Source organism: Odontomachus brunneus, unplaced genomic scaffold (genome assembly GCF_010583005.1).
Source record: "Odontomachus brunneus isolate Ranch 3 - 2012 unplaced genomic scaffold, Obru_v1 Obru_scaffold_092, whole genome shotgun sequence".
NCBI classification, from domain to species: domain Eukaryota; kingdom Metazoa; phylum Arthropoda; class Insecta; order Hymenoptera; family Formicidae; genus Odontomachus; species Odontomachus brunneus.
This window is the reverse complement of record NW_022639542.1, coordinates 823,517-845,578: the sequence shown is the minus strand read 5'-3', so window position 1 is coordinate 845,578 and position 22,062 is coordinate 823,517. Positions and strand designations below refer to the sequence as shown.

The 22,062-nt window shown below is 46.4% G+C and overlaps 2 protein-coding genes across 3 annotated transcripts in view; one reads left to right on the top strand and one right to left on the bottom strand.

Annotated features, from left to right (window-relative positions):
- LOC116848270 overlaps positions 1-22,062 on the top strand; it is a 225,591-nt gene that overhangs the window by 33,306 nt on the left and 170,223 nt on the right. The window lies entirely within an intron of this gene.
- Positions 1-22,062, bottom strand: part of LOC116848284 (mushroom body large-type Kenyon cell-specific protein 1) — a 380,233-nt gene that overhangs the window by 189,698 nt on the left and 168,473 nt on the right. For both annotated transcript variants that reach the window (XM_032824190.1, XM_032824189.1), the window contains exons 5-6: positions 6,940-7,124; positions 3,574-5,345 (exon numbers count right to left, since the gene is read on the bottom strand). The gene's annotated coding sequence lies outside the window, so the exon portion shown is untranslated. The remainder of the gene's footprint in view (positions 1-3,573; positions 5,346-6,939; positions 7,125-22,062) is intronic.

The following is a 22,062-nucleotide window of genomic DNA, read 5'->3' as shown; positions in this document are numbered from 1 at the left end:
TTTTTTTCCGCATACATACAAAACTCGCATAATTGGCACCGATGTAGTTGCCATCATCGTGTTTTTCTCTGAGTGCACGACGAGCTGAATTTACATGCGCGTACCTACACAGAAAGTGCGATCGTATGGCCGAGGGGTGTCTAATTTCGAAATCCACCCGCGGCGTCGCGACTCCGGAGAAATAGAGAGAGAAGAGAGAGGAGAAAGAGAGAGACACCGAGGCACGAAATTGCACCGGCGTTTCTCGTCGGTCGTCTTCAAATTTGCATATATAGTTGTACATAAGGCGTACGGGCAATCGCGAAATCGTGATTCGCAAGAGGAGAACGCGCGGCCTCCTGGCTCGCCAATTCGCGAGCGGGAGAAGCGCCGTCGACGTAGCGGTTACAATTTGCGAATGCACGCGGGCAGAACGGACGGACGGACGAACGAACGAACGAACGGACGGACGCGGCGAAGTGAAAGTGCAGCGGCAACAGCAGCAGCAGCAGCAGCAGCAGCAGCAACAAACAGCAGAATTGCACCGCGGCTCTCTGCGCGCTCCGTGCGAGCGACTCTCAGTGTCTCGGCGCACTCGCGCGCGGAACCTTCTGACCTTGTCCCAAATACTGCGACTGACTGACTCGCTGCTCGTGTACCTGGCCGTGTGTACCAGCGACCGCTGCTCGCACAGTGCCAGGTAACGCGCGCCGGCGGTTCCCGCGTGCACCGCTGAACCTCCGCTCTTTGTCTCGGTCCACCGTCGCGCTTCCTGTCGCCGAGAGGAGGTAGGAACACACGGAGTTTTATTGCACGAATCCACAATGAACTCACGCGCGATTCAGTTCCTGAATGAAACGCGAAGCAGCGCGGTCTGGAATCTCGTTGCACTTTGAGCACGACTGTTTCAACGCGGCAAGCCTATTAGAAATTGACCCCGTGGTCCTAATCAGGTTATTCCCAATCAGTCGTCTAGTTTGTGTACGAACTGATGTTATTGGGCTGTGTGTTATCGTCCTAATTATTAATTATTCTTACGTTAGGAGACAAATATTTAAGAAATAAAGAGTATTTATTCGGTAGGCACTAATAGCACATCTACTTATCTATATGAGATAACATTTCTCAGATAATATTTCTCAGTAGATATATATCTACTGAGAAAGAATATTCGAACATTTATTTGCGAAATATAAAGTTTATTTCTGTGGAGTAGAATTTACTTCTGTTAAGCAGACTTTTGTCCTACAAATAAATTTTCAAATATTTTTTTCTCAGTTTATATTTTCCATAGACTTCTAAACTCTTTGCCTGGACCAAATTTTGCATAGAGTTACTCTCTAGAATTCCGAGGAAAATATAAGCTACAAGAAATCTGAGGACCTTCCACTCCCTTTCATTGATTTCATTTTCTTGACACTTTGTGATAACCTGGCAACACTGGGTGTAGTTTCAATAAGTACTAATATAAAATGCTTTTCGTATAGGAAAATATACATCTTCTTACAATCTGAGCTTTTCACAAAAATAATTCTTTTTAAATAAAATAGTTCAGATTTAAGTAAATATGTTATTAACACCCACCGAATAAATATTTTTTATCTTTCAGATATCTTTTCTCTCAGTACATTATTAATAAGGTCCTAGTCTTTTTATGTTACATGACTCAACAGGATCGGATACAATTATCTTATATAAATCAGGAAATTGGCATCAACCTGATCGGGAACACAAGAAAAAATTTCTAGTCGGGAAACACGACGATTCTGCGGTATCCTTTTCTACTCTAAGAATAGCGGTACCCTTTTTCATTATCCTGATTCTGATAATGAACGACCGCCGAATGTCGTCCCGTTTCTACATCCGTTTGAAATTTCCGCTCTTTGTATCGACGTCTCACGCGAGACTCGCTTTATTCTCGTTACCTCGATCTCTCATCCCGCCTAGCCTTGACGTGTGTAATCTAATCTGGATACCGTTTAGCACTTTTTACGGGTTTCAAACGCACCTCCCTTCTACCTTGCGTCGCGTCTATTCGCGGATTAATAGCTAACAGCCACGACGGGAAACAAAAACTTAATCGAGAGCATTGCGTGCAGAGGCCAGGAGGCGTATCGCGAAAAATTGTTGGCCGATCCGCGGTTTTCAACAACGCTCTACCGTGCGTTTCGCCGGTCCATCTCTGAATAATAATGCCGCGGGTGGAGTGGACGGCTCGTGCCATCGCCGACGACGCTAATTTTATAGCGACTTTGCCGTCGCGTATACATGCAAATTTATTGGATAGCGAGGGGCGCACGCCAACGGCGTTACAACGGCGCTCCGGCCGCGCTCGCGTAAAAGCTCGCGGCGCTTTTTATTAAATTCGCCGTTTTTCCCGAGCGTCGCACGACCTCGTAAGGGCCCATCGAGGCACGACGACGACGCGACGCAGGGCGCATCCGCGGACGTTACCGTTTTCCCGCGAAGTGCCGAACGAGCGTGAGTCGTAACGGGGAAAAGCGCGACGGCCAAGAGAAAGGAGAAGAAGAAGAAGAGCGACGAGAGGCGGAAGAGGACGTGGAGGTGGAGGGGTGTAGGAGGAGGCAGCGGCAGCGGTAGTGGCGGCGGCCGGATCGATGGATTCAATTTTTTTTTACGACCGACTCGAGCGCGCGAGCTAGTCGTGAAATTTTAACGGGCTCGCTCGCTCGCTTCGCCGACAACGACGTCCTGCGCGGATTCCTCCTCTCCCCCGAGAATCCGCGAAGTGGGAGATCACGTCCGTTTATTATGGATCCTTGTAGCGATGCAGCGCGATTCGCGCACGCCCCCGCCACCCGACGATTCCTTTTCGCCAGGATTGTTTTACACCCAGGCGGGGCTGCGTGGTGGGGGGAGAGAGAGGCAACGGGTGAAATCGCTTTTCCCCTCATCCCTTTGACGCACTGCTTCAACGAGCTATCGAATAATGCCGTACTCGTACCCGAGACGAAATCTTCGTTCTACATTAACCCTGCGAGTTCCGTCGAACTTGCAGGACCAATGCAGAACCTACAAATAATGAGTAAAATAAGAGCGCATTTTCTTTATCATTCTTCTTCATTTTCTCGTCAAAATTTAAAAATATAGAATTATAGAAGCTTTTGAAACAGTTGATAAGAAGCTGTAAAAATAGAGACAAAAACAAAGCTAAAAACACGTGAAGAGAGAACGTTGACAAATAAGAGAATGTTAACAAGAGAGAACTCGCGGCGCAAGAAGCATTGTTAGATGTAAAAATCAGCACTTGCGAAATTTATACCGGATTTTAAGGCCGGTATTCATAATTATTTGTTATTATCGATTGAAAGTGTAATTAATTACCGATTTGTATTCAGAGGTCGTGTTTTTCAGCTGTTTGAATGAATATTTCTTGTCGTATGCAATAGACACACATTGACGCTAATAATCCGAGGCATATAAAACTATAATTATCACGCTATAATTTGTCAAATGACGCAGCTATACGAGTGCCGACCTAAATTTTATCTCGAGTATTTTCTCATCCTCGGCGAATTCGCTAAGCGTCAATTAAAATCGCAAACTCCCCGCATAATAAATGATCACACACACCTGAATACGCTGCAGCCCGCATCTCTGACGCCCTTCGTGCCGGCTTCGCGATTCAGCATCCTGAGTCCCGGCTGCTCCGTCGTGGCGATCCACACCCTCGTATCACTAACACTGACACTCGCGTAAATACAATTCGATTAAAGAGGTACGTGTTAAATAACGCGAGATACCGACGGCAGTCTGATCACGTATCTCACGAGACGACGAAACCGACTGTCCGACAAAAATAATGTAATTGATATGATTAACGCGCCGATCCACGTAACACGCAGTGTCCGCGTCGTTCGGCGTCCCGAAATATCATGGAAACACGTGGAGAGGTATGCGACGCGCGCGAATCAGTCTAACTTTCTCGAAGGTATGGAATGTTTTGGAAGTGTTGATCTCTTCCGACGCGCGCGCGGCCCAGGCGGCGAGGGGGGAGGGGAGGCACTGTGTCGCTCAACTGTGCGTGATGACGTAGCCCTTTTTGTACATTGTTTCGGTACTCCCGTGTGTCACATGTTTTTCCGTACTGTTATGTACATTGCGTCACGAGCCGGCGGACGACACGCACGTGTATCTGTGTATGTTGGCTACACTCCCGTCGGGTGTGATTGAAATATTTCGTCGGCTCTTGAAATATTCAGTCCGGACTCTCGTCGGCATCTCGCGTTAATTAACGCGCGTTTCTTTGATCGAATCGCGTCATAGCCGCGCGAGTGTTAGTGTCAACGCCAGGACGGAGCAGCCAGAAGCAGGAAGCCAAGACGAGGATTCAGCGGGACTCCGTCACGCAGGTAACGATACATCGTATATTTCCAATAGCCAAATAACGACGTACGAATTAATTATGCTCGCAATCAAAGATGATGAGTAATTTACAAGTATGAATAGCAGCCTTTGCATATTTATTCGCAATATATTTTCTCCCATTACAAGTTCTCCCTTTCGAACTCTCTTGAATCTGAAAATCCTGTTGGAACTTCCAACGCTGACCGAGAAATAATAACAAAAATCAGGAATAAAAGAAATGTTCTCTTATTTCTGCCTATTCAGGAATAAAAGAAGTGTTCTTTTATTTCTGCCTATTAGCTTTATTATTCGCTCACATTAATTATTTTATATTTACTTATTAATTATTTTATATGTACATATTCTATCTACAATTAAATTATGTAAGTAATACACTGAGAAAAAAAGTGGTTGAGTTGATGAGACACTTTGCTTGAACGAACAAAATTCGTTAAAACACACAAACGTTTAGTAGAGATTGAACAAATTATATAATTATTGTAATGAGTTATAAATTGATCCAATGATTGTGATTTGGTGAGTAACCGTATCAACGCAATTTATTGTTGCGCCAACACGCGCGCGCGCGTAACTTGTTTAAATAAATACGATATTTCTTTAAAGGGGCGAATGACGGCCGTGTTATTATCACTTCAACTGCTTTCCTTTCTCAGTGTACGCGCGCGTTGCTTGTTGAAATAAAGAAAGGATCAAATGCAGGATAAATTATCGGGAGAGATGAACGAATATTAAATAATTCTGAAATGAGTCTTTCTCAAGATTCAACGCGGGGAGAGATGGGTAGTAATTATTTATAGCCTGTACAACGTACATATTTCTCGGGATTATATCGAGATTATATATCACGTTGATCCTTCAAGTTTGAATCTGCAGCGATAATGTAGAATCAAAATCTCTTTCCCAGTGTCGTCAAGATGATGATCCCCAAGCAATTAACAGTAATCGGGCCGATTCGGTCGCGCGAATGTGCTCTAAAACTGCAATTAAGAACGGGTAAATCGAAAATAGCGTTAGGCTAATCAGCGCGAACTGAATTCCGCAATAATAGATTCCGCTTCATCGGATATTAACGTACAGTCGCGTGGTGGTATCGCCTCGCAAAATCGACGGTACTCACCTTGCGCATCAGGAACTCGGGCGACGGATGACTCAAAAATACCACGCTAAACTCGATTGCGGAGCGATTAATTGTATTAAATAACTCAGTGAATGTAACGCGAATCTCGCCCCGTATTCACATCGACAGGTCGCGTCGATGTGGATCTTCGGCTTCTTTCATTCAGATCACGACGAATCGCGCGGTCACCGGTGGTCATCATTTCAATTTCGGTTACCTCCTCGCGCGACCGCGTTTCATTCTCTTCGCTGTACATTGTAAAATATGCAAATACGCGAGCGCGAACGCGGCGGGCATTGAATCCCGGAGCACAAAAGGAGCGCAAGTATTTACGCAACCGGCACGAGGGAGCAACGTGCCGTTTATAAGCGCGTTTCGCACCGGCGGCCGTGAATGGTCGCGTTTTCATGGCTCTCCCTAGCCGTCGCAGAAGTGGCAGCGGAGACGCGGCGAAGTAAGGAGGAATCGCCGGAGAAGTGTACAAGCCGGGGCAATTAAGTACGAGATCGGCAGCGCAACGTGGCGCGCCGCGCCGCCGATCTTTGTCTCCTTGTCGCGATCCCTCGGATCGCAATTAAATCAGATATTTCAGGCGGCGCCGTTTATCGCGATTCCGCGAAAAGCGCACGGACCGGTCGCGCCGATAAAAACCAGGCCCTAAGCCCGGTCGCCTCCACCCGCCGTTGCTTTTTCAAGATCGACGACCGGCGATCTTGAATCTACCGCACGTCCTCTCCTCCCCCTCCACCTCCTTCTCGTCGCGGCGTTTCGATCGACGACGCGAGAGGACATCGAAACGCGTGAGAAGGCCGAAGGTGATAAATAGATCCGCCGCTCTTACGACAAAGTCGGGTATTACGATTTGGGGGAGAATAAAATTCGCGATATTTTAATTTAATTTATGTAACGGCGAACATCGATTTCAAATTATATTCGTGATAATCCTCGAAAATAATTTGGATAATTTCGTTTGTACGTAGAATCGAAATATATATTTCAAAGAGCAAAGTTCTAATCTCATTTCCATAAAGCTGGAGAAACTGCTCCGCCAACTTATATATGTCGCCGAAAATACAATAGTCTAAAGGAAGTCAATTAATAATTTTGCGGCTGATAGATATTCTGATTTCATGTCGCATGATTTTATACCCATTCCTGTCCTTCCTGCATTTAAGATCCCCGCCTCGGATCGAAGGTCGAAAGTCGAAAGTCGCGATGGCGCGCCTTCTTATTTACGATTGTTTTCGACGTCGTGCGCCCGGCACGATACGCAGTCACCGGCAATATGAATTCTTTCGCCGCGGCGACGCGCGTAATCGAAAACGAAACCGGTTCCAATGCGCATTATTATCGTCGCTATATTGCAAATCGCACGAGAGTGACGAAACGATCACTCGCGGACGTCCATTAGGGAGAATGACGCTGCTCTCACTTACGAATCCGTAGGTACTCACCGCGTCCCTCCGCGCGTCCGCTCGCATTTCAAAACTCGATCATCGTCCGGAGACCCTCTCTCTCTCTCTGTCCTTCTCTCTCTCTCTCTCTCTCTCTCTCTCTCTCTCTCTCTCTCCCTCTCTCCCCCGCAAGGTCTTGACGCAAACCCGACCGGTCGGAAGTCCCGCGACGACCAATTGAGAACCTGAAAGATGAACGTATTAGTTGGTAATCGGCGTGACGCGAAACCTCCATCTCGTTGCGCACGTCTAATTGACGGATAATTATGTCAGAGAATTTTTTTATCTTTTATATGTTTGCCTAGTGATCTGCATTTTATCGTCGAAGCCCATTGCATATTTCTCCTATAATGATTTTGTAATTAATCGCCGCGATACACGCGAAGCACACTCGTGCGTCACGCTCGAAATTAATACATCATCCATTTAACAGTCGAGTCGCGTCGCCTCTTCCGCCGTTGAGATTGATCCTCGTCTGCAGGCGGAGGATGTGAGGATATTTATAGTGTTAGACGTCGAAGGATGATGTCTTAACTTGAAAGCGCATAAGCGCCCGTAAACAATGTGAACAACGCGCGATACGCGACAGAGAGGAAAAAAAGGTGGCGGAAGACAAATACGAGCGCGGTGGCGCGAGCCGATGTACGGCAGGGTCAAGGGTCAGGAATGCCAGCCGCTTCGGGATGAGATGATGGTGGGTTTAGCCGCGCGCGGGGTGTTTTACCGTCGGGTAAGCGGCGCAACCGGGAAACCGTATGGTCGTCTACGCCGCTGAGAGCCGTTCCCTTCATTTAGCTGAGGCAACGTCGCGGGCGAGGCTATTCGCCGAAGTCATTAAGCCCGCGGTAAGTACACCTGAATGCCGACCTCCACCTCCGAATACTCGGACTGTCAGACTGCCAAGACCGCGTCTTCGTGCGGTCCTTGGAGGTGAACGCACGACCCGGAAGAGGCGCGCCCAAACCGCCCGTTGTATCGATTGCTTCGACCACCGGGCGATTCCGTTTCTTTCCGCTGTCTCTATCCGCTTTAATAGAACGTCTTATCGAGAAATCGAGATTATCCGTTTCACACGCCTAACGATAAAATCTCGCGAAACAGACCGTGACTCCGAGCTCGCATGAGGTCGTCGTCATTAAGAACTCACACGCTGTCTCATTGAATCCTCAAAACGGACCTTCGAGAAGGCTTTTGAGTTATTCACTCGCATTTTTCACTAGAGAGGAAGGATAAAAGAGAGTAGCGTTCATTCTTCATCGTGTTTAGACTATTTTATTCTTTGAATTTCTCGGAGAGAAATCTCGAGTAAGCGAAGAGTGGAGTAACCACTGCTCGCGACTAGAAATTTACCTCATAGTCCTGGTCAGTTGACTGACTCGATCCCAGTCAGTTATATGATTGTTAAGAGATGATATATTATCTAGTCCTGATAAATTATATAGCACAGCATGGTAATTAAAGTTTCATTAATAATTAAAGTTTCATTAATAATTATTTTATATATAATTATTAATTATGTCATCTTATACAAACTTGATAACTGGTTGAGATTAGCCTGATCATGGGGTAAATTTCTGGAATGATTTTTCACTCGTACAGAATAAATTCGTCACCTGAATCGTCGAGCGAATATTTTCACGCAAAACTAGAGAGTGAAGCTGATGTACATCACCGTTTCAAGAACATACTCTAATCGACTGAAACATTCGCTCATATGGAGTCAAGAATTGAATGAAACATTTACACTTGCGGTTTTGAGTGACAGTATTTTCATTATTACTTCGAGTGAGAACTACGCTACAACTTTTCGCTCGTTTTGAGTGAGCTCCAAAAAATTTACAGCGTATTACGCGTAATATTAAGAAAAGTTCTGTGTGATGCGTTTTATATACGGAGAGAATATTATCCTAAAAATTATTATAGAGCTTTGTAGTCGAGGAATAGATCAATATTTTGCGGTAATTCACTCTATCCTTTAATTTCACATATTTTTATATTTATTATATTTTAGGAACTAAAATATACCACCAAAACACTTGCTATGTTTTTAGCAAAATCTGCTACGTTTCTTGTAAAATTCATTTTATGTTCGTAGGCAAGACAGACCTTATGACCTGAGAGTCTATTTCTGAATTACTGAAAATACAGAAAAATTTAAAGGAATTTCTATGAAAAAAAAAAGTTTATAATATTTTCTCTGTGTATAGAGCTTTAATTTGAGAGAATAGGTGTTTACAAAGGTGTTACTTATTACAAGAAAGAAATTGAAAGAATCCTATTCGAAGGCCTGTTTGAGAGGGAGTTTCACCGAAATCTCGCTCAAAATATCGGCACGAAGCTCATCGTTAAAAACGACTCGAGTATTTCGCGTGCGTACAGCGACTCCGTAGTTAACATGTAAGCGACGAGTTTGATTTCCATGTCGCTCGAGGTATCTTTCTCTCTCTCTCTCTCTCTCTCCTCCGCCCGTGATGAATAATAGATTAACGGCCGCTTATTAGGCGACCCGCGGAGGCCTGCGCGCGACCGTCAAATGTTAGAACGTTCTAAAATGGCCGCCCCGAAGGCCAGGTCGGCTTTTTACGACGACCGGTTTAGAAGCCGCTCTTTTGCTCGCTCGTTCATTCGCTCGCTCGCTCGCTCAGTAGCCGCGCTTCCCGTTGCAGGCTCTCCTCGCTCCAAGTTTTGCTACCTGCGGCCGTGCCCAATCGCGATCGGCGATCGCCGGGGTCGGAAACGACCAATCGGCGACGGCTGAAAATATCATCGTTCCTTCAGCCGGGCCTTCTCGCGTCCTCTAGCACCGTGCGCTAACCTGACGATCGTTCCTCGATCAAATCGCGCGGATTCGCTCGACTTGCGTGTCTCGTTCCTCTTCAGCCCACCTTGTTCTCTTTTCCCCCCCGAGGAATTTCCACGGGAACGCGCATTATGTACGTTTTTCTCCTACAAGGGGGAACGAGCTGTCGTAAACTTGTCGATCGTTGCGGTATCGTTGGACGGACTAATTAAAAACGTGGCGAATCACTCGGCGCTCAAGCCCGTCGGGCTAACGAGACGGGAGTTGCATTAACACGACTGTGTTAACGTAAATTGCTGTACAACGTACGGCGAATGAGATGGACACGACGGTTACATAAATCTTGTGTGCAGCTGCCGCTTTAACGGCGCGCGCGCGCGCTTTTCGCGTTCTCGCTCGCGGAAACACATAGTGTGTGTCTCGCGCCTCGCTCGGCGGGGGAAAGTTTGTCCGTGGGATTATTCGCCCTTATCTTACGGGTGATTCTACTTTGCAGCTATCAACGTGCGACGCCGTTATAGCGTCGTAATAAATAACGGCGACAAAGGTCTCTTATTACGTCGTTTTAAACAATACTTCTCGCGGACAATGAGTCGCAATTATTACTGTCCCTTTTCCCACCGCGGGGATTATGCGAGCTCGTTTAACGCGCTTAGAATACGATCGCGTCGCGAATAAATGGCGAATAAATGTGAGCGCGTCGCCGTCGTGCAATGCCGCCGCGACCGGCGGCGAGTCGCTGCTTGTGTGTATATGTGTGCCTATGTATATGCCTGTGTGTGCATCGCGCTCGCACCTGCCGAGTCGAGTCACTCCATTTAGTAACTGCGTTTCTGCGCGCGGATCGTCGGCATTGTACGGAGAACAACGTTCTGAGCGCGTCGGCAAACAGTACAGCGGAATAAGTACGCGGCTGAGATTCCATCGCGTCTACCGTTAATGACAAGACAGCGCGCGACGAATTTTGGACGCGAAACTTTTTCAGCCGTCGTTTCCGCGCGAGTTACCACGCGAGTATCGGTGTGCAGAAAGAAAAGTTGATTGCACTAATGTGACACACAATGAATGAGCAACACGCTCGTTCTGCTCGAAGGGAACAGAATTCTTATGAATTCCAAATTCATATTTTGGATCATGTAATTATCGTCATATATTTATACACGGGAAAAAAATTTTGGTTAAATAAACGTGACAATGAAGGAACCACTTTGCTCGGAGGAAACAAAACTTCTGATTCTTGTGAGCCAAATTCGATTCTGAGAGCTAGAAATTCTGTTTCCTTTGACCAGAAGACGCGTTCGTTCATTCTCCTGTCGATTCGACTAAACTTTGTTCTGCTGTACGTAAATAAAACGATAATCGGGCCCGAAATCTCTAGATCTCCGACGTGAGAAGAGATCGGTTGCGGAATGTGGCGATAGCATGGCGGTAATTATCGAGCGTTTCCAGCAGCTATCATGTTAATGCTATGCGACACTAGCTGATCTCGTTGCTCGCTGGCACACCGCGTAAAAAAGCGTTCATTACCGTCGCCGATCGCGGCGAGTTCCGCGGCCGACATCTCGAAGAAATCTCCTGTCTGTTTCTCGCGTGTCGCGGGTATATGAATAATCTCAAGGCGCGAACGATTAAGCGCATCGATCGATGAAAGTCATGCGAAACGCGGATAAAGAGGAGCAAACGCACCGGCGAGATATATGAGGAGGATGCAATTAAAATAGCGGAATCATACGATCGCGATGCGTGCTCGTAATGGTAAGGTGAACGCTACAAAGCAAGAGTTCGCGTGTATTTACGAGAGAGCGAGCGAGCGAGCGAACGAACGGGCGAGAGAGAGAGAGAGAAAGAGACAGACAGAGAAGAAGGGAGAGAGACTGCTGATCGACCGTAAATGCAATAGAGGCATACTCGCCACTTGCCGTGGAATTTCTTCGTCTTACGTCGTTTCGCTGGATTCAGCGCGGCGACCGAGTATCCGCGTGCGCTGTCCTTGTAGATTCTAATTCTAAATCCGTCTCTCTGAACCTCTCTCTATCTTTCGAGCAGCCGATTGGAATGCATTACCAATGGTTTTAAGAACCTTGAAGCCACCCGACCACGTTTGAAAGTGAGCTGCACAATTTCTTACCTACCGGCGTGTCACCACTTAGGATAATCGCTCTCGTGCGCTCGCTCGCGCGCGCACGTTGCTCTCCGCGATGTGTGTGAAATCTGCCCACCGCTCATTATTGCCGATCGGTAATTTACATCGGCGCGAGTAACGCAACTATTGCGGCAATGCTACGAAAATAGACGGGGGATTTAGCAATCGTAGGACGGGTGGGAACGTGTCGCCGTGTTGTGAAGAGGAGCGTTTTCGTCGCGACATTTGTCCGTTGCCATCGATATAGTATCTTTCCCCTTGCCCGCAAAAATTCCGCGATTCCTTGAATAAGACTATCTCTATCTATCACTCGCGTCGCAGTTAGTCCCGGAACGTCCGCGAGTTTTGCTCGATGTTTGCGATTCCTTCGTACATATCTTGCGTACATACGTACATGCGCTTCCCACTTGACTTTTTCCATTTTATTAACGGTAGTCGCTGCGTTATCGAAAATCGCAGCAAGGGCACTTTCGACGATATCTCGGCACGATTGGACGGTCGATTAGCGGTCGGCTGAAAGAATGTCTCGCCGCAAACTGGATATATGCGGATCGATATCTATTTCAAGATGCTTCAAGTAAATACAATACTCTCTTCGTAGGCTTTTTTACGTCAGCAAGCTATCCCGCATCACAGCAGCGCGGTATAACCGTACAATAATATAACGGTGCCTTTCTCAACGTCGCGAACAGTTTTCACGCCGACACGTGGAAACTGCGTCGTCCCACAAGGAGATCCTCCGAATCGAAAGTTAACTAATCGGAAAATTTATTCTTTTTTCCTCATTGGCACTGCATCACGATGCGATTAATGATGCAGGAGTGAGACGACTACTCCTTCCATTTCCGGCTGTCTTCTCTCTATTATCATGATTCTACTTCAAAATAGCACATAATAATTTCTTCGTAGCTCTCACACAAAGACGGCCGTTCAATGGAAGATGTAACGATACTCGCGCCTGAAGCTCTCAGATACCCGTCGAATCTTCCTCCCTCGTGACGATGGATCGATTTTACCCGGGGCGCCGAAACGTCTTGCTCCGATTCTGATATAATGAGATAGCCGCGGCAGGCGCGCGTTTAGCCGTGCAATTAAGCGCTATTTAATCGCGCGAGATCCGATAGGCGAGATAGGCGTGAATATGGATAGGCTTCGCGCGCGCGCGAGCGTACGTGAGATCGGAATTCGCGACTTCGACTTCGACCAACTACGCATGACACGACCCGAAGGTGCGCTCTCGCCGCCACTCCCGCGAGGCGGCCGGCAAAAAGAAACTCGTGCAGCGAAATTAATTCAAGATTGCCTGGTGCTGCATCGCCGCGCCAGCGAAGTCACTATACTTCGCTCGCTCGGGCTCGCCGCGTGTGTCGCGTCGTTACTTCCTCCAAAATTACCGCTCGCGAGGCAAATTTGCTGCGGACGCGACGCGGCGATGATGGAACGCGCGCGGAAGCTCCCCGGGAGAGTGCCCGGGATCGATTTAGCAATTTCGAGAAAATTTTCGAGACGCGCTCGCTCGGCGAAACTATCAGCGACCGTCGCTCTGATACTTCGTGGGAACACGACTCGCCCCGTGTCGTCCTGAAGAATTTACATCGCATACGCCGACCTCGCGCACGTTTGTGCCGATGAAATTTATATAAATATTTCGCTCGCCGCGCAACTTTCCGCGCTCGAAATATATCACTATTGAATTTCAAGCGAGACGTCTCTCCTGCACTCTCTCTCTCTCTCTCTCTCTCTCTCTCTCTCTCTCTCTCTCTTTTTCTCTCTCGACACTATGGCGCAGGACGTTCGGCGACGCGAGGCTCTTCTAAACAAGAGAGGCCTGGACAGCCGAGCGTGGTAGATTTAAACGTCCAATCGCGTCGTCGTCGGTGCTACGTGGTTCCTTCTTCGGTAACACCTGAAACGACGAGCACGAGGTCACGTACGAAAAATGGAGAAAGAGGTTTTCTCTCCATCGCGCCCTCTCGTGCACACTTCTCGGCTTCTCGCTCAACGGACTAGTGTTTTTGTACATACATTCGTTTGCGAAGCGGCTTAAACCTGTCTTTTTCGATGAAATTAGGAACGCATCAAGTGATCACGATTGCGAGCCGTTACTCATTAGCCTGCGCTGTCATAATCCGTTATGACAACAGTCAGAATGACAATACGCACGGAAAGAATTTTATAGTAAAAATTGCTAGAGTTCCGTAATCAGGGAACAAATTGATATTCTGAATATATGTTTCTTTCATTTCGTACGTACTATTTGTATTTTGGAAACTGGTGTTATCAAAATATTTGACATGTCTCTCACGGAATTTGTTATGCCTCTTAGCAAGATAGACTTTACTGTGACAACAGTCTATTCGTGCGCTACTAACAAGTAAACCTACTCAAAAGGTACACTTCGATTTCTTTCTAATTTGGCACAAATGTAGAAGTACAAAAAATATTTAGGTCATATTTTTTCATTTTGACTCACCTTGAGTTTCACGGGCAGTTTATAGCTTTTTAATGTTCTCACTCCTATCATCAACAAACAAAAATACATAAGAAATAAAATTAGATACAAGATATAATTAAATAATTTTAACAAAATCGGCATAGCTGAGACACGAACCATTCTAAATTTCTTTAGCCGAAATTCCAATTCCATTTCTTTAATCGAAATATTTTAAATCTGTGCTAAATTAATAAAAAATTGTTCGAATCTCGGCCAAACCGAGAGAAATCCGACAATTTTAATTAAAATTTTAACAAAATCGGCTGAGGTACAAACCATTCTAAATTTCTTTAGCCGAGATTCCAATCGAAATATTTCAAATCTGTGCTAAATTAGTCAAAAATAGTTCGAAACTCGGCCAAACCGAGAAATTATTTGTACAAATAATTTTTTCAACTTTTTACATGTTTTACTTTTTACATGTTTACAACATGTTTTGTTCAAACATTTTATTGTTTATACAAATAATTTTACACAGTTAACTTCATATTCATAATTAGCAGACAAAAAACGCCTATGAAATATTTCGGTTGGAATCTCGGCTAAAGAAATTTAGAATGATTTGTCCAGAAAATTTAGAATTTGACCATTTGATACCCTACTTTTATTAGAAAATAGCTCAAATCGTTTCACAAACAAGCGTGTATGTGTTTGTGCGCGTTTTTTCTCATGGGGTATAGATTCGATACGCGTGGTCGATTTGTATCCACGACCGCAACTTTTCGCGAGATGGCTCGCACGTATTCGCCGTATCCAGGAGAGAAAATTTATAATTACAATTAATATTTAAATATAACGTAATACAATTTAATATATTATGCCTTATTATGATGTTAAATAATATAATCTATATTAATACGGGGGGAAATAAAATTACATGTATTCTCACGTTTTCCGACCATTACTCGCACTCGGCGTACGCGCCACAGATTTTAGTAAACCGCAATTTGTGCGTATTACCGGCTCTCTTTATGGGCTTATTATAAACAATTCTACGTAATCCCTTTGAATCATGTAACGATTGTAGGCGTCGTTTTACAATTGTGTCGCGTATCTTTTCATGGAAATCGATGCGTTAAATGCGGCCAGATTCTCTCTTCTCTATAAAAAAAAATACAGAAAAGAAATATACATTTTATATTATAAAACACACACATATTCAAAAATATATTATGAATATATCCATAATATTATATAAATATAAAATTATGTATTAGAAACCATTCTTTTTTTATATAATCACAAGAAGTGATTATACTCCGGTATCGTCCATTCGGGTTATTCCTTCTAGGATTTCTGAAAAGCGACTTGCATTTAACGGGCCGCGCGTCTTTCTCTCTTTATCCTCCTCCCTCTCTCTATCTTTCCCTCTCGATGCTTCGTGGCGCTTGGCCTTCGCGTTGTAGTTGGTGATGTCATACCCTTCTAAACAGGAGGGGCCCGGGCGGCTAAACATGGCCGTGGATTTAGGCGGCCAATCGTGGTACGCCAACAAGGATCCCCTTTCTAAGCGGCCCTGCCGCTCTTCGCCAGGATATATCGGTGCACTTTGACGGAGTAGGCGAGTTAAAATGGCCACTTTCGACAATACCCGCCTCATCCGTCAAATACACCTCATTATCAGCCCCGACCAGGCGCAATTAATCGCCCTCGTTAAATTTTATTAGCGCGTCTCTTTGCTCAATTTATTATTTCATAGATTTCCTCCGTCCGTCGCCTATTTGTTTTATTTCATTAACCGCCTCCCACGCAATGCCAACACATTGGTCTCCCTCGCGATCGATATTCTCGATTGATCATCGATAAATTATTTATATACGATTCTATTCTACATGGGGTTTTCGATATGAGGAATTGTCTGGCCGCGTGCAACGAATAAAAGAGCCTTGGCACGAATCCGCGCGATCACAATGTTCCTTAATGGAACACTTTCACTGAACAATCGCGCCGCTCGCGTCCACGGCGATGAATCTACTTCGAAACGAACATTTCCTTTCATCGTGTTCGATGCGCCGGGGAGAGATGGCGAAGGTTAATGTAACCACGATCACGATCGACTGATAGAAGGATACGTAACGTGCGCTAAGCAGCAGCGCCGGGCCCGCGTATCGCGATCGAGTAGACCAATAATTATCATTGTCCTAATGCGCTCGGCGATCGCAAATATTTGCGCGAGCGAGCGAGCCGCATTAATATTTATCGCATGCTAAACGCCGCGACGCGATGCGACACGGCCTCGACGTGCACGGACAGCACGCGGCGCTTTCGCAACGATCGGTCCAATTTCAGCTCGACGCTCGACTTCTGTGGGGTCCATTTGTAAGTACACATCCTCTTCGCCCCGCACCCGAAACTAAAGAGAGGCCGGTCTACCCGAGGATGTAATCCCCGTGAGATGCAAACTCGCTCGACTCGTCACCCCGAATTTGCACAATCGCGGAAATCAGCTTCCTACTAACGAAATTAACAACACACACAAGGCAAACAAGAGCCAAATGCCAATGTTGAAGCAAATATTATAATAATGAAAAAATATATTGAGCGAGAAAAATATCTAAAAGAATAACAAATATGTATTCAGTAGAAATTTTACAGTAGAATTACTGTAGAATTTTGTAAAATTTTGAATTTATCTAGGAAAAAAAATTATAATATTTTCTCCGTGCGCACTAATAGTACATTTACAGAATTTAAGTTATTTTACTCAAATAGAATAAAAACAATTACTTCTCATGAGAAGCTAAGATTTGAAGAAACTTTGCACTAGTACAAGTAAATATGTTATTGATGTCCAACGAATAAGTATTCTTTCTAAAATATCTCTTTCTCTCAGTGCAATAATGCTTGAATAGTGTTAACGCACGAACAGTTCGTCCTCTTTCTGTTCTTCACGACTACCCCGATTAACGTTCCGTTGAATCGATCTTGAAGCGGAACCTCTGCGTGCGAAAGAGCGAGCCGCGGGTTTATCGTCGTCGAGCGGAGATTTCGAGCGAGCGAACGCGCGGTGTCACAGGCCTATTGTCTAAAAGTGGGACTGCCGCACCGGGGAGAGGGACGCGTGGTCGCCTAGGCGATTATGCACGCGGAGGCTGCGATGCAGCTGCAGCGGCAACGACAGCAGCAGCTACAGCTACAGCAGCAGCCTCTTTCAGACGGCACGAATAGAGGTGAACGCCGGAGCTGCTAGTCCGAGTGTGTGGTAATCGCCGTTCGCAAGATGTTTACGTAATTTCGCCTTTTTTCGCATGCATCTCCGCTGATCGGGCGCCTCTCCTCCTCCTCCTCCTTCTCCCTCTCCCTCCCCCCGCCGCTCCTCACCCTCCTTTCGCCTCGGCCCTCGCTTCCTCCCACCCTCTCGCCATCATCGGTGCACGCGATGAACGGTTTCTAAGTGCCGGCGTGAACGGATGTCGTCGTGCGGCGACATTGATTCACGAATCCTTTTCGTTTTCTTCTGGTTTTCTCAAACGCTTGCGCGCGCGCGCGCGCGCGGGGCTGCATCGGGGACGCTCCCCTTTTGCATGACTTAAACGTCAAGTTTGACGTTAAATATTTTAGCGACGAGAGTCATGAACGTGTTTTGCTCTTTCAATTTCGTCGCGGCGAAACCGGCCGTATAACGAGTACACACTTGCAAGAAGTGAATGTAAGATAAATCGCGAAATCCTCTCCTCCGTTGGCGATCCGCGACGCTTGGAGATTTTGCCAACTCTCCCACGCTCATCGAACGCGATCGTTGCCGTCGAAATTTCCCCGCGTCGATTCGGTTTCCAACGCGCCTCTAGTTACGGTCAAAGTCGGCTTACTTCGGAGCCACCTTGAACACTAACCCAATCGTATTGCACAAGGTACCCCCGCAAGAAAAAGCTATGCATCAGTAGTGAGACCTCATAAAAACGATTCGCGCTGATGATGCAGTCGACCGCGATAAGAGGTGCAGGAGAGGCGCGACGGCGGACGCTCTGAAACTCCCGGTCGCCGTGCGATCGTCCGATCTCTCCGCTCTCGTGAGAGATCCGTGTCACTGGACGAAAAGTCGGATCGCGAGGGGACACCTCGCGCGACCCGCGCTGCAGAGAACGGCTCTCGCATTCGGCACGGAATGGCCGATGCCGTCGAAACTTTCCACGTACGTGACCGTACATGAAAGAGAGAGAGAGAAGGGGAGAGGGGGAACGGAGAGGGAAAAAGAGAGAGAGAGACAGAGAGAGAACGTCGGGGGCCCGGATTATTCTGCCTCTCACTCGGTCCCCCGGTCTCTGGGCCTCGGTCTCGTCTCCGTCTCCTCTCCCCGTCCCCCTTTTATTACCATCCGCGTGCGCTCTCCTCTTCTCATCACGGTCGACGAACAGCCGTGCGTGAGCTCCTACTTTTTGTCGGCCGACGACCGGCCCAGGCCGTCGGGTTCTCAATGATTTCAAACCCGTTTCGATACGCGTACGCGCGCAACCGCCCTGAACCGACCGCACGCTGAAACAAAGTCCACGGTCTGTCCGCTTAACGGAATTTCAGCGCGATCGCGCAGGCTGGGAAAATTGGGGGGATCGCGATTTCGATACGGATGGTTACCGCGGGACTCTGGTAAATCGTCGATATTTCCCGCCTGATGTTTCGGTACTACGGTGCTGGCCGATATTGAACCGTCGCATCGGCATTTTGTGACAACTATCGATATACGATACACACCCTCCCCTTCCCTCTTTATAATACTGCTTATCAAATCGCTTACACAAAGCATCAGACTGCTTTTTTCGATAAAAGTGAGTCAATTAATTTCCGCCGAATTATAATGTCCGCGTGTGCGACACTGCGAAATTGGATAAATAAAATGAATATTGCGGATCGCGTCTGGGAAATCGCCCAGCAATGTTTTTAATAACTATTTATCAGGAATTTGCCATTTAATTTTAATATATTAATTGAATCAACTTTGAAAAGTTCGGTCACACACACATCGTCATTGTCCGGACATTCGCCAAAATATTCACGGTTATCAACCATTGTCGAGCGAAAGAAAGAGAGGGAAGGCGATCGGGGTTCCGCGAAAAGAAGCACCTCCAGAAAACACGACGTAATTAAAAGAAGATCAAAAAGAGAAGGAGCGGGGCTTACACGCCGGTGCGTGCCTCGCCATAAATCGTGCAGCGATGTGCACACTCGCATCAACCTGGCGGTAGGTCAGTACCTTCTTCTGCCTATCTGGATCCCCCCTTCCTTGCGTCGCTGCACTCGCCTTCCCCGCCTGCCCCTTCCCGCGGGCAGTCCCGCCGGTGGTTCAGGTTCGCGCTCGAACCAACCCGGTCATTCGAACCGACCAAACTGGTTTCGCGTCGTTTTCCGATGTCGCGCCGAGAATTTGATAGATTTCTGCCTTATCCCGATCGCGCCGCCAATCTCCTGCGGCACAATAGCAGAGATACGTGCGTGCGTGCTGCACGCACACACGCACGCGTGTCTTGGCTACCGCGCGACGGCACAGCTAGGATACGCGAATCACGAGCGGATTATAGGTTGCAAAGTGTCGGCGATAACAGGCGACGTCTGTTCCGCCAATAATCGCCAAGAAATGCCTTGATGTACAGTCGGGGACTAAAAAGTTGTTCGTAATTTTTGGAGTGAGTTTGTGAATTCCCCATCTTGTGCAGTGGGAAAACTTGTTGTCCAATGGGAGAATACTCTCGTTGAACAAGAAAAACAAGCTCAAAAGCTCACATAAAAAATCACACACAGCCTTTTAGTCTCCGACTGTACACACAACGTCATGGATGCCCGAACGTTCTTTAAATCGAAAGAATTTTCGGCTTTGTGCCGAAATAATATTGAGAGTACGAATAAGATTGAGATCGTTATAATTAACGCTATTATAACCCTATCATCATGATCAGAATTACTTGAGATTACTTGAAATTTTCAATCTCAAGTATTATGTGTAAGGCTGAAAATCATACAACCCTCGATCTAATAAATGTACTGGCATCCATAACGCCGTACGTAGCTGCGTCGCATCACGAAAATGCATCAACGATGTGCCTCGAAGAGAAGAGATAGAGACGAAAGAGTTCACATTTCGTCGTGTAGTCATCAGTATGATGAGATATTATGTATATTCCGTAACGTGCCACGCCGCAGTATTTGCTCTCATCGCGATATATTAATAACAATTTCGTAACGACGTGTTACGCGCGTGTGCGTATTTGCGCGGCATTATTTACATTCGAGTCATAAAGCAGTCGTAAATTTAGACACCGCCGTGTGTACGTCATCGTCGTCGTCGTCGTCGTCGTCGTCGTCGTCGTCGTCGTGTGGGTAGACACGCGTAGTTTTCCCGTGAGGAGGGAACGCAACGCCAGACAACACCGCCGTCCCTTCGTCACTCGGCATATTGTGCAAGCCGCAGGTTGAAAAGGGGGGAATAACCAAAATGCACCGTTCCACTAAAAGACTCGAACTCGCGCGCACTGTTAGTTATCACATTATCGTCGTCGGTTGTTACGGGGCCGAACGGAGGAGCACACGAACGAATGTGTTGCGTCGGGTCGGGTCGACACGCGGGCTCGTCCCCTGCGCCATAGTATATTAATGCTCTCGCGCTACCTCTACCAATGTAACAATAATTCTTTTCTTTCCCCGTGCGCGCATGCACGCTTAATGACGGCAGGTGCGGTTCGCGCGCGCACACGTCGGTGAATTTCAACGAGCGCCGCAGAGTTTCGATGTTTTACACCGGCGATCGCGCCGGGGATCGGCCACGGGGAAACGCTCATCGTCGGATCACACACCCCGCTTAACTGATCCAGCAGTTTTAATCAAAAACATGGCACGTTGACGTGTAAAAAATACATTATAATGGAGAAACTATACTTAATCTATAAGCCGAAGGTCTATAAGCCGTATTAATAATCGAAACTTGAAAGTTGCCTCAGGTGAGATATTCAGATTTGAACTTGAAGTTAAGCCATACTAGCAACACGCTTGAAAAATAACACCGAATCTCTCTGGAAAAACTAAGTTCGCAACTGAGCATGTCGAGAGTCAAATTTCTCGCTACAGAACGAACTTTGCGGCATGCATGGCTCCTCGCAAGAAAAACTACTTTAAATCACGTTTCGTGGGCACTGGTCTTTAGATACGAATCTTTCAGCTGAATCGCGATTGCAAATGTAATGTTGCATGTATCGGGTGATTCGAGTAGAAAACTCAAATCTAACTCTAAATTTATATCTGAGTATCTCACGTGGGACAAGTTTCAAACAATGATTACTAATACGGATCTATGAGGGCCAGACGCTATAGGAGTAATTTTGCGCAATCAGCTCTTACCCTCCAAATTTCTTTCACGACACGCAAAGTGACCACCGACGAGTGGGTCGAATGCGAGTGATTCTTCATTCGTATAAAGTAGAACATTTCCATTCTGGTCGATTGAAATATTCGCTCATATGGAGTCAAAATTCACTTTAAGCTCGAGTGAAAAATTCACTTTTGCGATTTCGAGTGGTAGTTTCCACTATCGTATTCCACTGAAAATACTGCAACTTTTAGCTCGTTTTTATTGACACTCCACTCCAAGGAGTTTAGAGAGTGATATTAGGGGTTCTTGTGAGTATTTAATTATATTTATTTGATTATATATCTCAAGAGAGAGAGAGAGAGAGAGAGAGAGAGAGAGAGAGAGAGAGAGAG